Raw genomic sequence first — 13642 nt, 5'->3', positions numbered from 1 at the left:
CCACTACCTGCCCTCGGATTCGGGTTTTGGAGAGTCTCAGGATCTCTCACGAGCTGTGCATCCACAACACAGGTACTCACACCCATTTCTGTGCTGCTACTACTTCATTCTCAGCTACTGACTTCTCTTTCTGCTCTTCAGCCCTTGCAGACTCTGTTCACTGGGAAATCATTGACGACCTTCATTCCAGTAACCACTTCCCACTTCGCATTCATCTGTTGGATGGACCATTACATGAAGAAAAGTCGCCAAAATGGATGTTCAGCTGGGCTAGGCGGGTGCTGTTCAGCAGCTGGCTGTGTTTGAACACTGTAACAGTTTCCAGGAATGGCTGAACCATATTCGACAAGTGATCCACCATGCCACTAACTTATCCACCCCAAAGTCTTTAGGTCATCTGAGGAGGCAATCAGCACCTTGATGGACCTGTGAATGCCACTCAGAAACATCACAGTATTTTGGATCACAAGAGCCAAGACTTGATGTGTAATTAAGGAGAGCAAGAAAAGGTCATGGCAAGTGTTCCTGGATTCCATCAACCATTCCACTTGTTCCACAAAAATATCGGAAGCCATCAGGAGGATTTCTGGTAAAGACAGACGTTTACCAATAGTAGAAATGCTGAAAGAGGAGTGTTTCCAAACAATGCCCAAAGACATCGCTCAGCTGCTGGCAGAGCATTTTGCAAAAACTACTGTTAATGCCAGCCAGGATCCAGCGTTTCACCACTTATGTGCGACTGTAGAGAAGGACAAGTTGGACTTCAGACCCAGCAACTCTCCACGTGGGATCTACAATCGGCACTAACTTAGACTTGTGATACTGCAGCTGGTCACGACCACATTCCTGCCACGGGCCATCGCAGCTTCTCTCCTTCCTTGTTTTTGTCTGTGCCACTTCCACAGTAGTCGACACAACAACATTATTGGCACATTCTTTGACATCAGTAACGCATACAGGACTACTTGGAGACACCATATTCTCGCACAACTGCATCACTGGGCCCTTTGCGGCCGCCTCCCCATGCAGTCTTTCCTGACTAAGCGGTTTTTGGGTCCCGACCTGGTAACAGGTTGTCAGATCGATTTGAGATGGAGAATGGTGTGCCTTAGGGAAGTGTTTTAAGTCTTACCCTCTTTGCCATAGCTATAAACAGTATCACGTCTATGGTAAGGAGTCCTGTTCAGTGCTCCTTACTCGTGAACGATTTTACTGTTTCCTGTTCCTCCCCAGTGTTGAAACGGGAACTCATCACTTACAACTTACAGTGAGAAGGTTAGAGAAGCGGGCTGCAAAGACCGGTTTTCAGTTTTCTGCAGATAAGTGTGTGTGTGTGTGTGTGTGTGTGTGTGTGTGTGTTGATTTAAATCGTTCTCGTCATAATTTTAATCCACCTGATTTGCGTATGAAGGATACCATTCTATAATTGATAGACTATACGAGGTTCAGGGACTTCATTTTTGACTCTAAACTGTTGTGGTTACCGCACCTGAAAGACCTGAAAACCAGAACCCGGGAGACACTGAATATCATAAAGTGCTTTAGCCACAGGTGTTGGGGAGCAGACAGCACGTGTCTGCTCCAGTTTTATAGGGCTTTCGTGTGTTCACGGCTAGAGTACAGGTACACGCTGTATAGGTCAGCGAGGCCTTCTTACCTAAACATTATTGACACTATCCATATGAAGGATTAGGTTGGCCACGGTTGCTTATACAATCAGCCCCATAACTTGTCTCTGTGCTAAGACTGCCAACTGTCATCACATTCGGCTGCAGCTCCTCATGGTGCATCAGGCATGTAAGTTCCTAACATTTCCGACTTAACCTGCATACCATACTGCCTCTGGAACGATTTTTCTACAATCATCCATGAGTAACAAGCCCGATTGGGATCTGCGTGCAACACGTCAATTGGTATGGAGCATTTACAACCCCAAATCCAGGATTTAACCGCCTGAAACCGTCGTTACTGCAGAGGCCCAGAGTAATTTTATATTTAAAATGAAATTACAATTAAATCAATACCATTAGCTGCTGACGGGCGTTGATATATATCAATGAGGACAGTTGAAAATGTGTGCCCCGACCGGGACTCGAACCCGGGATCTCCTGCTTACATGGCAGACGATCCATGCATCTTTTTTTTTCATTTTGTTCAGTATAGTTAGTTGCGTTTGGTCTGGGCGGACGTCACATGGCGTCCGTTCAAGTAGATCTTTGAGTCCTTTACTCATTTTTTTCATTACAGAGGACAATCGGCCCTCTGACCGAACACGCTGAGCTACCGTGCCGGCAAATATTTTCAGTAATCCATCTGAACCACCGAGGGCACAGAGGACAGCGTGACTGCAGGGATTTATCGTCGGCACGCTCCCCGTGAGACCCAGATTCTCAGCTTACAGTCCACACACTACATAGTACCTTTCACTCTTCTCCGCTGCATTACGGTCTGTGAGCTGAGTGATTGGGTGGGTCAACGTGAGTGAGGTGGGAGTGAGTGATGAATGTCATTTTATAGTTTTCCTCCTCACTGTTCGAATCCTGCCTCGGGCATGGATGTGTGTGATGTCCTTAGGTTAGTTAGGTTTAAGTAGTTCTAAGTTCTAGGGGACTGATGACCTCAGAAGTTAAGTCCCATGGTGCGCAGAGCCATTTTAACCTCCTCACTGTGTAGCAACACACACACACACACACACACACACACACACACACAAATGACACGTGGAGAGGCATTAGCATCTGCAGCAGCACACGGCAAGTCCATTCTTTTTGTATCAAACAGGCCGCCCTTGAACTTGCACGTCATTAATATGTTGCATTGCCTGTTCTTGGTTGAATACAAAGTCCAAAAATTACAACAACACTGGGACATTTGTGTTGTATTGTATGGGTATTGAAACGGGAACCTAGAAACGACGGAGAGGCTTCGTCCCGCCGGAGCCCTGAGTTGTTCACACCCCGCAACAGGCCACAGCGGTCCAGCCACCCCACAGCCGCACCACATCGAACCCAGGGTTACTGTGCGGTTCGGCCCCCAGTGAACCCCCCGGGAACGTCTCATGCCAGACGAGTGTAACCCCAAATGTTTGCGTGGTAAAGTAATTATGGTGCACCAATATGTGGACACAGTGTTTGGCAGCAATCACCAACATAGTGTAACTGAGGTGGAGTAAGGAAACCAGCCCGCATTCGCCGAGGCAGATGGAAAACCGCCTTAAAAACTGTCCACAGGCTGGCCAGCACACCGGACCTCGACATTAATCCACCGTTCGTAGACCGGCACGCCTTCCCACTCGGGAAGCAGCGCGTTACACCGCACGGCTAGCCAGGCAACTGGGACACCGTTACTTCCTTCTGAAGGTTCACCTGACCTGTAATGCATAACAGAGCTAACAGAGGCGAACGATTTTAATTGTTGGGTACATTGAGAGCGAAGTTCTCAAGTCATACGACGAGACTACAGACACTGCCTGCATCAAAAGAGATTTAACGTATCAGACGCTGATATACGTGTTCCACTATTTCTCTTGAGCAGTGTAATTTTAACGTGTGCACTCGCTTTCCCCGGCTGTCTAAAGTTAGTTCCTTTCTGCAGCACTGCCTTAGGCATTTCAAAGTTTTCCAAGACATTTGTAAATATTTCTTATTGATATATTTCGCTCAGCCACAGTTCAAATAAGTTACACTGGATTCAAGTCGCATTATGACAGGAAGGAATATTAAATTTGTACTGCCATCTTGGATCGATATCCTTTTCGGAACCTGGTCGGAGCTGGATGGTTTGATGCGTCTCTCCGACTTGACGTAATGACTGCTTCGCGTATCACGTCTCAATGTCTGTTTTAAATAGTGAAGCACCACGCATTTGAACAGTTTTCTTGCGGTGAAGTGATATGACTCTACCACGTGAGTATCACGTAAGCAAAACCTGTCGTGCAGTACGAACGCTGTCTCATTGTTGTTATTAGCTGCAGCGAGAATTCCTACTTGCACTCGAAACGTCTTCCCATCCCTGAATTAGTGTATGACGTCCAATGTCCTATGCCAAATAACGGAGTCCTTATACTATCACCACCTGCAACTCATACAGTTCTACAAGACCGCAGAAGAAAGAAAGGTACCTGGCATTCATTTCTTAATAGGCGAGGTTTTTTGAATTGTGACAGGTGCACTTCGTCTTCAGATGCCCTTCGGCGTACTACTTCCAGGCTGGATTCGTCGTTTAAATTCTTTTCACGTCACAAGATAATGAACTTTCAAAATTTCTCTTTTCTTTTTTAGGTTTCTTTACACCTGTCACCTGCTCTTTTGTCTAAGTGTGACGTATCCAGAGGGAGAAAATACAGTACCTTTCTTTCTTTTGCGGTCTTGTAGAACTGTATGAGTTGCAGGTGGAGATAATATAAGGACTCCGTTATTTGACATAGGACATTGGACGTCATACACTAATTGAGGAATGGGAAGACGTTCCGAGTGCAATTAGGAATTCTCGCTGGTGCTAATAACAACACTGAGGCAGCGCTCGTACTGCACGACAGGTTTTGCTTACATGAGACTCATGTGGTGGAGCCATCTCACTGCACCGAAAGAGCTTTGCGACTGGCTGTTATGGACTGCATAGCTTTTACCGCTTAATCCAATTCGTCGCGGAGTTGTGAACTTGTTCAGTTCATTAGAAACTCGACTCTGCGTACCTATCTTCCATTTCTAGTTTTTAAAATATTTTAGTTAAAATGATAATCAAATTAAAAAAATCTTAGAGGCTACAACTTCTCTTTCTCTGTATGTGTAAACTGAAGTTCCCTGCTCACTTGTGCTTTCATGTACAGGCTAATGTCAGAAACTACTGTTGGATTTTGATCCGGCTTTGAGTAATATGAGGGGCGTTCAAAAGAAAAAGTACGAAACAACACCGTGGGTACAACTGAAGTCTTTATTCAAATCACAACAGGCCTGGGCACCACTATTAGATTGTTTCACAAGCTGGAAGATTTCCTGTTACCAGAATTCCTGTGGCCGTGACAGGAGCCAGTCCTGCACTATGTCCTTCAGTTCTTCGTCCGAGATGAAGCGCATTCCTTTTAGATGTCTTTCTTTTAGCGGATCGACATGTCCGGGCTGTATGGCGGATGCTCAAGTTGCTTCCGCATGGACTTGGCCAGTACACTCAGTGTGACCTCGGAGACTTGTGGACGCGTGTTATCGTGCTCCTGACGGGCTTTCGTAGACTAGGGCGTGTCTCACAGTGTAAGTAGGCTGTTTAGGTTTTTTTTATTGGTAACGCCACCTCTGTATGAAAATCACTGGCTGTGCTGTGTGCAGTCTGTGGCTGCTTTGCATTGTTGTAATACTCGCCATTGTAGTGTTAGGCAGCTGGCTGTGAACAGCGCGTAGCGTTGCGCAGTTGGAGGTGAGCCGCCAGCAGTGGTGGATGTGGGGAGAGAGATGGCGGAGTTTGTCATGAACTGCTATATATATATATATATATATATATATATATATATATATATATATATATATATATATATATATGATATCAAGGTAAATACATTGTTTGTTCTCTATTAATATCTTTCATTTGCTAACTATCCCTATCAGTAGTTAGTGCCTTCCATAGTTTGAATCTTTTATTTAGCTGGCAGGAGTGGCGCTTGCTCTATTGCAGTAGTGGGAGTAACCAAGATTTTTGTGAGGTAAGTGATTTGTGAAACGTATAGTTTAATGTTAGTCAGGGCCATTCTTTTGTAGGGAATTTTGAAAGTCAGATTGCGTTGCGCAAAAAAATATTGTGTGTCAGTTAAAGGACAGTCGTATATAATTGTTAAAAGGGGACGTTTCCTATGACGACCCTGCCAGGATACCTCACTGGAATCTTCTGATTTTTTCTTGTAGTTTGTGTAATTAGTGTAGATTTTGTTTATTGCTAGCGCATAATTGTGGAGAAAATCTACTTTGTAGTTGCAGTCTTTCATTGTTGTACAGTAAAACAGTTGTGGCATGCATGTAGATTTGCACTAAGTATTTCGCAGCTGCAATTAACTAGATATTATTTTCAGTGTTATGTTAATGTGTTCTCTTATTTTTGATCTTCAAATTGTGCTTTTCTGTGTTATCGTGTGAAATATTGTGACAATAATGGCGTGTGAAAAACGTAACACTAGGCTCCAAAGTAAACTGAGAAATAATAGTGACGACAAGTGTAGCTTAGCAGCACCACTGTGTAATGAAGTAACAGACATTCAAAGTAGTAATTTGGTAATTGTGCATAGAGAAATGGAGCGGGCGGCAAACAATGGTGTAGAAAGAGAAACAATTAGTGAAGAGGGAAGCATTATCGATCGATCGGTCGGCAACAGCTCGCCTCAGGAATCGGGAATGACAGGACACAATTTTTCAAATATTGTAGACTCAGGTTTTGGGTTCTCACCGTTTTCTCAAATGAGTCAAGACACATTTTCCGCTTGTCAAAATGTGAATGTTGCCGGTGCAAATTCACTGCCGAAAAGCACTGAGGAACATGTTTCAGACACCAGTGCATTGTTATTACAATTAATGCAACAAATGGGACAAAAGCTTGAAAAGTTAGACACAATGGAACAAAATCAGAGACAAACACAGCAAAAGCTTCAAAAGTTAGACGCACTGGAACAAAATCAGAGACAAACACAGCAACAGCTTCAAAAGTTAGACTCATTGGAACAAACTCTTGAACAAACACGTGAAGATTTAACTACTGAGTTACATAACATTGAATTGAAATGTCAAAAAGTCTGTAATGACGTAAAAACACAAATTTGTGAGCATTTCCAACCTATTTTTTCGCGTCATGAAAATGCACTACAGAATCACGAAGCAGCCATAAAAGAACTGCAAACTACTGTTCATGAAAATCATGAGACCTTGCAAGCTAAATTTGACTCAGTTGCATCTACCGATTCGGTTACGCAACTTGCAAAAACTCAGGAAAACTTGAAGGACACAGTAGATTCGATTTCAACACAAATGGACACTCTGAAACTTGGTTCAGAAAAACACACTGAGGAAATGTGTTCACTATCGGAGAAAGTAGCCGAACTTTCGGATCAGGTCACTAACTTATCTACAAAGGTAGATGATGATCTGAATGACACAAGACCTGTAGCCTTCACTGACACAGAAGAGTATGAACAAATTAGAAAATTCAAACAAAATCAAAATCAAATCAATACACAGTACAAAAGAGAAATCCGGGAAGTACAAGATCAGTTGACGCAGGTAATACAAGAATTACATATTTCAGAGGACACTCGCGCTCCAGTACGGGAAGAGGGACATAGAAATACGGAACAACCACAAAATAATAACACAGGACATTTCGGAAATTATGAAAGAAATTGGCAAGGCGCATTGGATTTTGAGATGGAACCGCCGACACGACGTAACAATGACCGATATGCTACTCGCCGACACGATGATTTTGACTATAAGCTGTTCATTACTACACGTAAATTCAAAACGTTTAAGAATTCTGCCAACGACATTCATCCACAAGCGTGGCTCCATCAATTCTCTCATTGTTTTCCTCCCAACTGGTCGTTAGAACACAGATTAGAATTTATGTGTGGCTATTTAGAGAATGAACCAGCTGTAAGAATGCGATCGGTCATTCACGATTGTCACAGTGAAGGAGAATTTTTCCATGCCTTCCTCTCAGCATATTGGTCTCAAGCTACACAAGACCGAGTAAAACACAGCACCATGATGATGAAACACTTTGAATAATCTGAATTTTCCAGTCTTGTCAAATATTTTGAAGACATGTTGCATAAGAATCAGTACCTTTCAAACCCTTACAGCCCCTCAGAACTCATCCGCATTTGTTTAATCAAACTACCTGCATATTTACGACATACTATTTTATCAGGACGTTGCAAAGACGACATTGAAGCTTTTCAGGGACTCTTACAAGAATTAGAAATTGAAACTGATAATCAAGGAACGCGAAAGCAGGAACACAACAATTACAGGTCACATCCGTCGCAATTCCGCGATGAAAGAAATAATAACTGGACACGACTAGGCTATTCTCACCACACAAATCGTGACCAAAACAGACACCACCCATATGACAACCACTGGCAGAGTAATAATAGTTACAGAGAAAGATCGCATTTCCGTAGTAATGAATATGACAGAGATAACCATAGAAACAGACAATATGGTAATCAGAACTATTATTATCAAGGGAGACAGAATAATTTCAGACGCAAAAGTTCAGCGCGCAGTTACGATTCAGGGAGAAATTCTCCACCACGTGACGGACAAGGAAGAAACTACGGAACCTACCGACAAGACGACAGACGATATATTCGTAACGACAGACCTGAATTGCATCAGAACTGGCGGGATTTAAACAGGGCAGGGCCTTCTCGTCAAAGTGAATTTGTAGAAGTTAGGTCTCCTAATCCCAATAACGGCACGCGCCAACAAAGAGACAGACAATGACTCGCACAGCAGGCAGCCGCGTGCGCCAGCTGGCTCAGGGAAAAATAACACAGACGCTAACCTTGAGAAACATTCCAGTATTCTTTACCGACGTATACCACTTGACAATTGCGTTAAAGTTGAAAATCTGCGTACTAGGAAGAGCAAAGGGTTACACCATATTTCACATGTAAAACCATTTATTGAGAGATAATCTGCTTTTTAACTTAGTCTTTGGTATAAAACTTTTCACTTTACATTACTAGTATGCTTGTCAGACTTAGAATCTGTTAATATGCAACAATGTTTGAAGTTAAATATCCAGTCAAGAATCAAGAGAACTTATTGAAACAGAAATTACGAATGCATTGTTATTGTGAACAGACGACACAGTGTTATTGTGTGTGTACATTCTTGCTTGTTAGTTGCATGATTACGTAACGACTATAAGGCTCACATGCTTAGAACATTTACCAGTACTGCTAATGAGATTTTAATGCAACATTTTGGTTGACTTGAAAATACATTCTGGATTTAAAGTACTTTCTGTGAGATACCAGATGACACAGTGGTTAGTTTATGTGACAGCTACACGATTTTATCACGACGCTACTAATGAGTGACAATTTACAATGTTGCTTTTGCAGTGTTTCTGTTTTATATCTGCACAGTTTTTCTGCATCATTCTGGAAAGTAAAACATGTTTTAGTAGCAACTTCTGTGGTATAGCTACAATGAGACAGCCTTTTCCGTAGCACAACAATACGTTACAGTACAGTACTTTCTTCATCACAACAATAAGCGTAATAACTAGGATATCTATACGCAAAGCATTTCACTTTCGTTTATGATGAGGTAAGTACATTGACTTCAGCAGAACTTTGCTTACAGAGGACGATAACTACGACACTTCCACAGAATTATCTTACAGCAAGACGCACATTTAGCGCTACAGGACACGCATTTGAGAGATTAATTTTGTACTTAAGCCATTTATTTTTCAAGATTTTTGAATTGCAAAGAAGGTTTTCCGTGATACATTTCATTCCATTGCTGTAATCTGTAACACCTGAGGGTATAATTACATTAATCCTCAGGGGGGTACACGCCTACTTTGTGTACCATGTGTTTGGCAAGCACAAGGAGCCCTAGCTAATATGGTATTTGCTTATACAACTTTACACATCGGTACCATATTTCTCTAACACATAAATTACACAGCTACTTGATCATTTAACAGAGAAAGAAACATTTTTTTTACTACGTCAGTGACAGATGTTTACGTAATTACACAGTTGGATAACTTCACACTTACGAAATTGTATGTTGTTTGTACTTTGTGAACTGTTCATATTTTTTTGGAACCATTGTGATACTATGAGAGCTTTGAATGATATATTTGGTATGGGATCACGATTTTTAAAGTACGTTTGAGGCAGATGACACTTTTGACATGAGCAGAGAATTTTTTTTTTAGGTTTTGAAATTATTGCAGGAAGCTATGACGTTTTTGAGAGTTGACTGAGGTGTTATGATATTATTACGATGACTGTGTATTATGCTGTTGCGGTATGTTTATGATCAATAAGCTGATGCTATATGAGTTATTTGAGTATGCTATGTATCTGTTATCATAAAATATTGAAGAAGTGTCGACGAATAAGGTAAGGAATAATGAGTAGTGGTTAGGGACTCACTCTGGTTTGTGAAACAGGTTGTTGGAAACCAAGAATCGTACTTTAAGAGTTATGAAATGTGTGTAAATGCATGAATGTATCACAATGCCGACGAAAACGTTTTGAACACTGTTATATTCATAGGATTTTGTTTCTACAGATTTGTAACCCAAATTCTTGACCTGTGATATTTTTTTATATGAGACTGTCACTGTAGCGGAAACTGCTGTCGTAAATATTTCCGTAAGAAAGTTAAGTGACCACCTGCACGTAATGCGTCGTGGGCACCCAGATGGGCGACAGTCGCCTGGAAAGAAGTCATTAGTGTGTGCCAGAGGCGCAGGTGGAGAAGAAAAAAAAGGAGAGGCCATTATCCTCGCTATTGACATTCCTTTGTAGAAAGCAACGCAAATACGACACGCTCGAACTTGAAAACATATGATTACCCTGTGGAGCTCTTAATTTATGATATTTACTAAAATGCCTAATGAAATGATGAGAAACATTTTACATCCATTGTCTTTCTAGTTAAGAGATTGCTCATTTTGTTTAATATCTAGTTTCTAGCTGCACTGCAGCATTGGTTAAAATAAAATTTAATATATGTACTAATATAGTTATTTTATGCCTACAGATCCAGCCAATAAGAAATTTATGATCTACTTCCAAGAAAACGAGGGCACATAAATAGACATTTCCCTTCACAGGAATTGCATAAATAATTTCTTTACGATTTGGTAACTTATCTGCTAGTGTAAGTTCTCATGATGCATCACTCTAGTGTTAAGATGTGACATAGGTATTAGACATGGCCATTTTTAGTGTAATATTTTTTTCTGCTTGAGCTATGTCATGTTTAGATATCTGCTGTTTGCCAGGCATAGTGATACTGAATTTGACTTTGTATTATTCTGTTAAGCCAGTTTTACTAATGATTTATTTTTATTGTTTGCTGCACATTGCCTTATATTAGTTGTAATATTGCTGCTTGCTTTGCGAATTTGAATATTTTGTCATTGCTGTTTGTGTTAATTGTTTTGTGCTGCTGCATTGCCTCGTTCCTTAGTTTAGCATCTGAGCTCAGTAGATTTAAGTTAGCTTAAGAGGGGGTAGACTATAAGAGAATGAGTAGCGATTCATTGGAAGAAATGCATTGAGAAGTCATACGAAAAAAGTACAGAAAACAGGTATAGATAGGACTTTTTGGAAATAATGAGGAACGAAGGGAGATCTCCGAGAAGTAAAGAAAGTTTTGTTTGCAAAATACTGCAGTAAAAGAAACCCTGCCCTTTCCTTGTGTTATCCCACTATGTGTTTGTGTTCCCTTGTGTATTTATGTTTTTCCTGTATTTATATGTTTATCTGATAAGACTTATGTTGTAGAATTTTTCTAATACTAAGCTACATTCACTATGATGAGGAATACTGTTATCCTCAAATATAATTGGCATTAATAATATGTTATTTACCTTGTAAATATGCTTATACATTATTTATTCTGTTTTGTTTTAATGCTCATGTGTGAAGTTGATGTTTCAAAATTTATTCTGATCTTTTATGTATCTACTTATCTCATAATTCCTGTAACATTGATGTATATGTGTATTTCTATTCTGTTGTCAAGCCTGTACTACAAATGTTATCTGTATTGTTATGTTCTTTAATTATGTATTTTGTACCTCTGTAATTGTATTCTTATGTTCTAAAATTGTAATTGACACCAGTTCATCATATTATTACCTTGTAAGTTCCATTTCACTGCACACATTTCTGTTGGTCATAGTATATGGACAATATGTGAGAAGTAGGGACTGTTAGTGTTTGCACATGTGTTAATAATTCAGCAAGGGACTGGATAACAGCATTGCTGGTTCTAAGGACAGTTCCAAAAACTTTGTGAGTGCACAAGTGGTGGTTATGGACTTGCTATATTATCCGCAAGACTCTTCAATGGTGATTGTGCACCTGCACAGTCACAAGAGATGGCTGCTGGCCATCTCTACAAGGACTACAGTGGGTCTGCATCTTTGATGACCCACCAGTACCATCATCTCTACAAGGACTACAGTGGGTCTGCACCTCTGGTGGCCCACCAATACCGTAATTTCTACCAGGACTACAGTGGGTCTGCTCTGTGATGACCTACCTACCAATACTCTTCAAAATTTCGACTGACTCTGCTGTGGGTTTACTCTGTTGTGGCCCATGACCTGTCTGCATGTCGAGAGTCAGCACTGTCTTTCCGTTGGAAGGACAACGCTACTTCTTCAAGACTGCATGGAAATCCACTACTTCCGTGTGCATTTTCTTTTACTGCTCAGACTTTAAGAAAAACTCTACTATTTTACTGTGATAAACGATCAGGACTGTCTTTATGGACTGTGAGAAAATTTTAGCTTTTGACCAACATTGTATCGATAAGTGTGTGCATTTGATTTCCTTGTTATTGTAATTATGAAAAATTTTATCAAATAATTATTGGCCACTGCCCAAATCAATTTGTAAAATTTTTGTGGGGAGCATAGGGGCTATGTAAGTAGGCTGTTTAGGTTTTTTTTATTGGTAACGCCACCTCTGTATGAAAATCACTGGCTGTGCTGTGTGCAGTCTGTGGCTGCTTTGCATTGTTGTAATACTCGCCATTGTAGTGTTAGGCAGCTGGCTGTGAACAGCGCATAGCGTTGCGCAGTTGAAGGTGAGCCGCCAGCAGTGGTGGATGTGGGGAGAGAGATGGCGGAGTTTGTCATGAACTGCTATATATATATATATATATATATATATATATATATATATATATATATATATATATATATATATATATATATATATATGATATCAAGGTAAATACATTGTTTGTTCTCTATTAATATCTTTCATTTGCTAACTATCCCTATCAGTAGTTAGTGCCTTCCATAGTTTGAATCTTTTATTTAGCTGGCAAGAGTGGCGCTTGCTCTATTGCAGTAGTGGGAGTAACCAAGATTTTTGTGAGGTAAGTGATTTGTGAAACGTATAGTTTAATGTTAGTCAGGGCCATTCTTTTGTAGGGAATTTTGAAAGTCAGATTGCGTTGCGCAAAAAAATATTGTGTGTCAGTTAAAGGACAGTCGTATATAATTGTTAAAAGGGGACGTTTCAACAGTACACGTCATTGTTAATGGTTTTACTGTGCTCGAGGAATTAGACGAATATCAGAACTCGGACGTAAAAAAAGGGATGCTGAGCATAAGCTTTCCTGCAAAGGGCACTGGTTTGAATTTTTTAGTGGGAGGTGACAAAATTACATTCGCGTCACTATATGTCTCACTATGTTGTCCCAAAGCAGTATATGTATATTTCAAGTTTTTCATTTGAGCACTTATAGTTTGATGCACGAGGAGGGTTCGTGGATAAAATTTATAAGTATTTCGTGCAAACTAGCTCAACAACGACGAATTCAAAACCACCATCCTCCGTGAATACGATGGCACTGCCATCTAACGGTACAGCCGTCGCAGTTCCAGA

Source organism: Schistocerca nitens, chromosome 9 (assembly GCF_023898315.1).
Source record: "Schistocerca nitens isolate TAMUIC-IGC-003100 chromosome 9, iqSchNite1.1, whole genome shotgun sequence".
Taxonomy (NCBI): Eukaryota; Metazoa; Arthropoda; class Insecta; order Orthoptera; family Acrididae; genus Schistocerca; species Schistocerca nitens.
The sequence above is the reverse complement of the archived record's forward strand: the minus strand, read 5'-3'. Positions refer to the sequence as shown.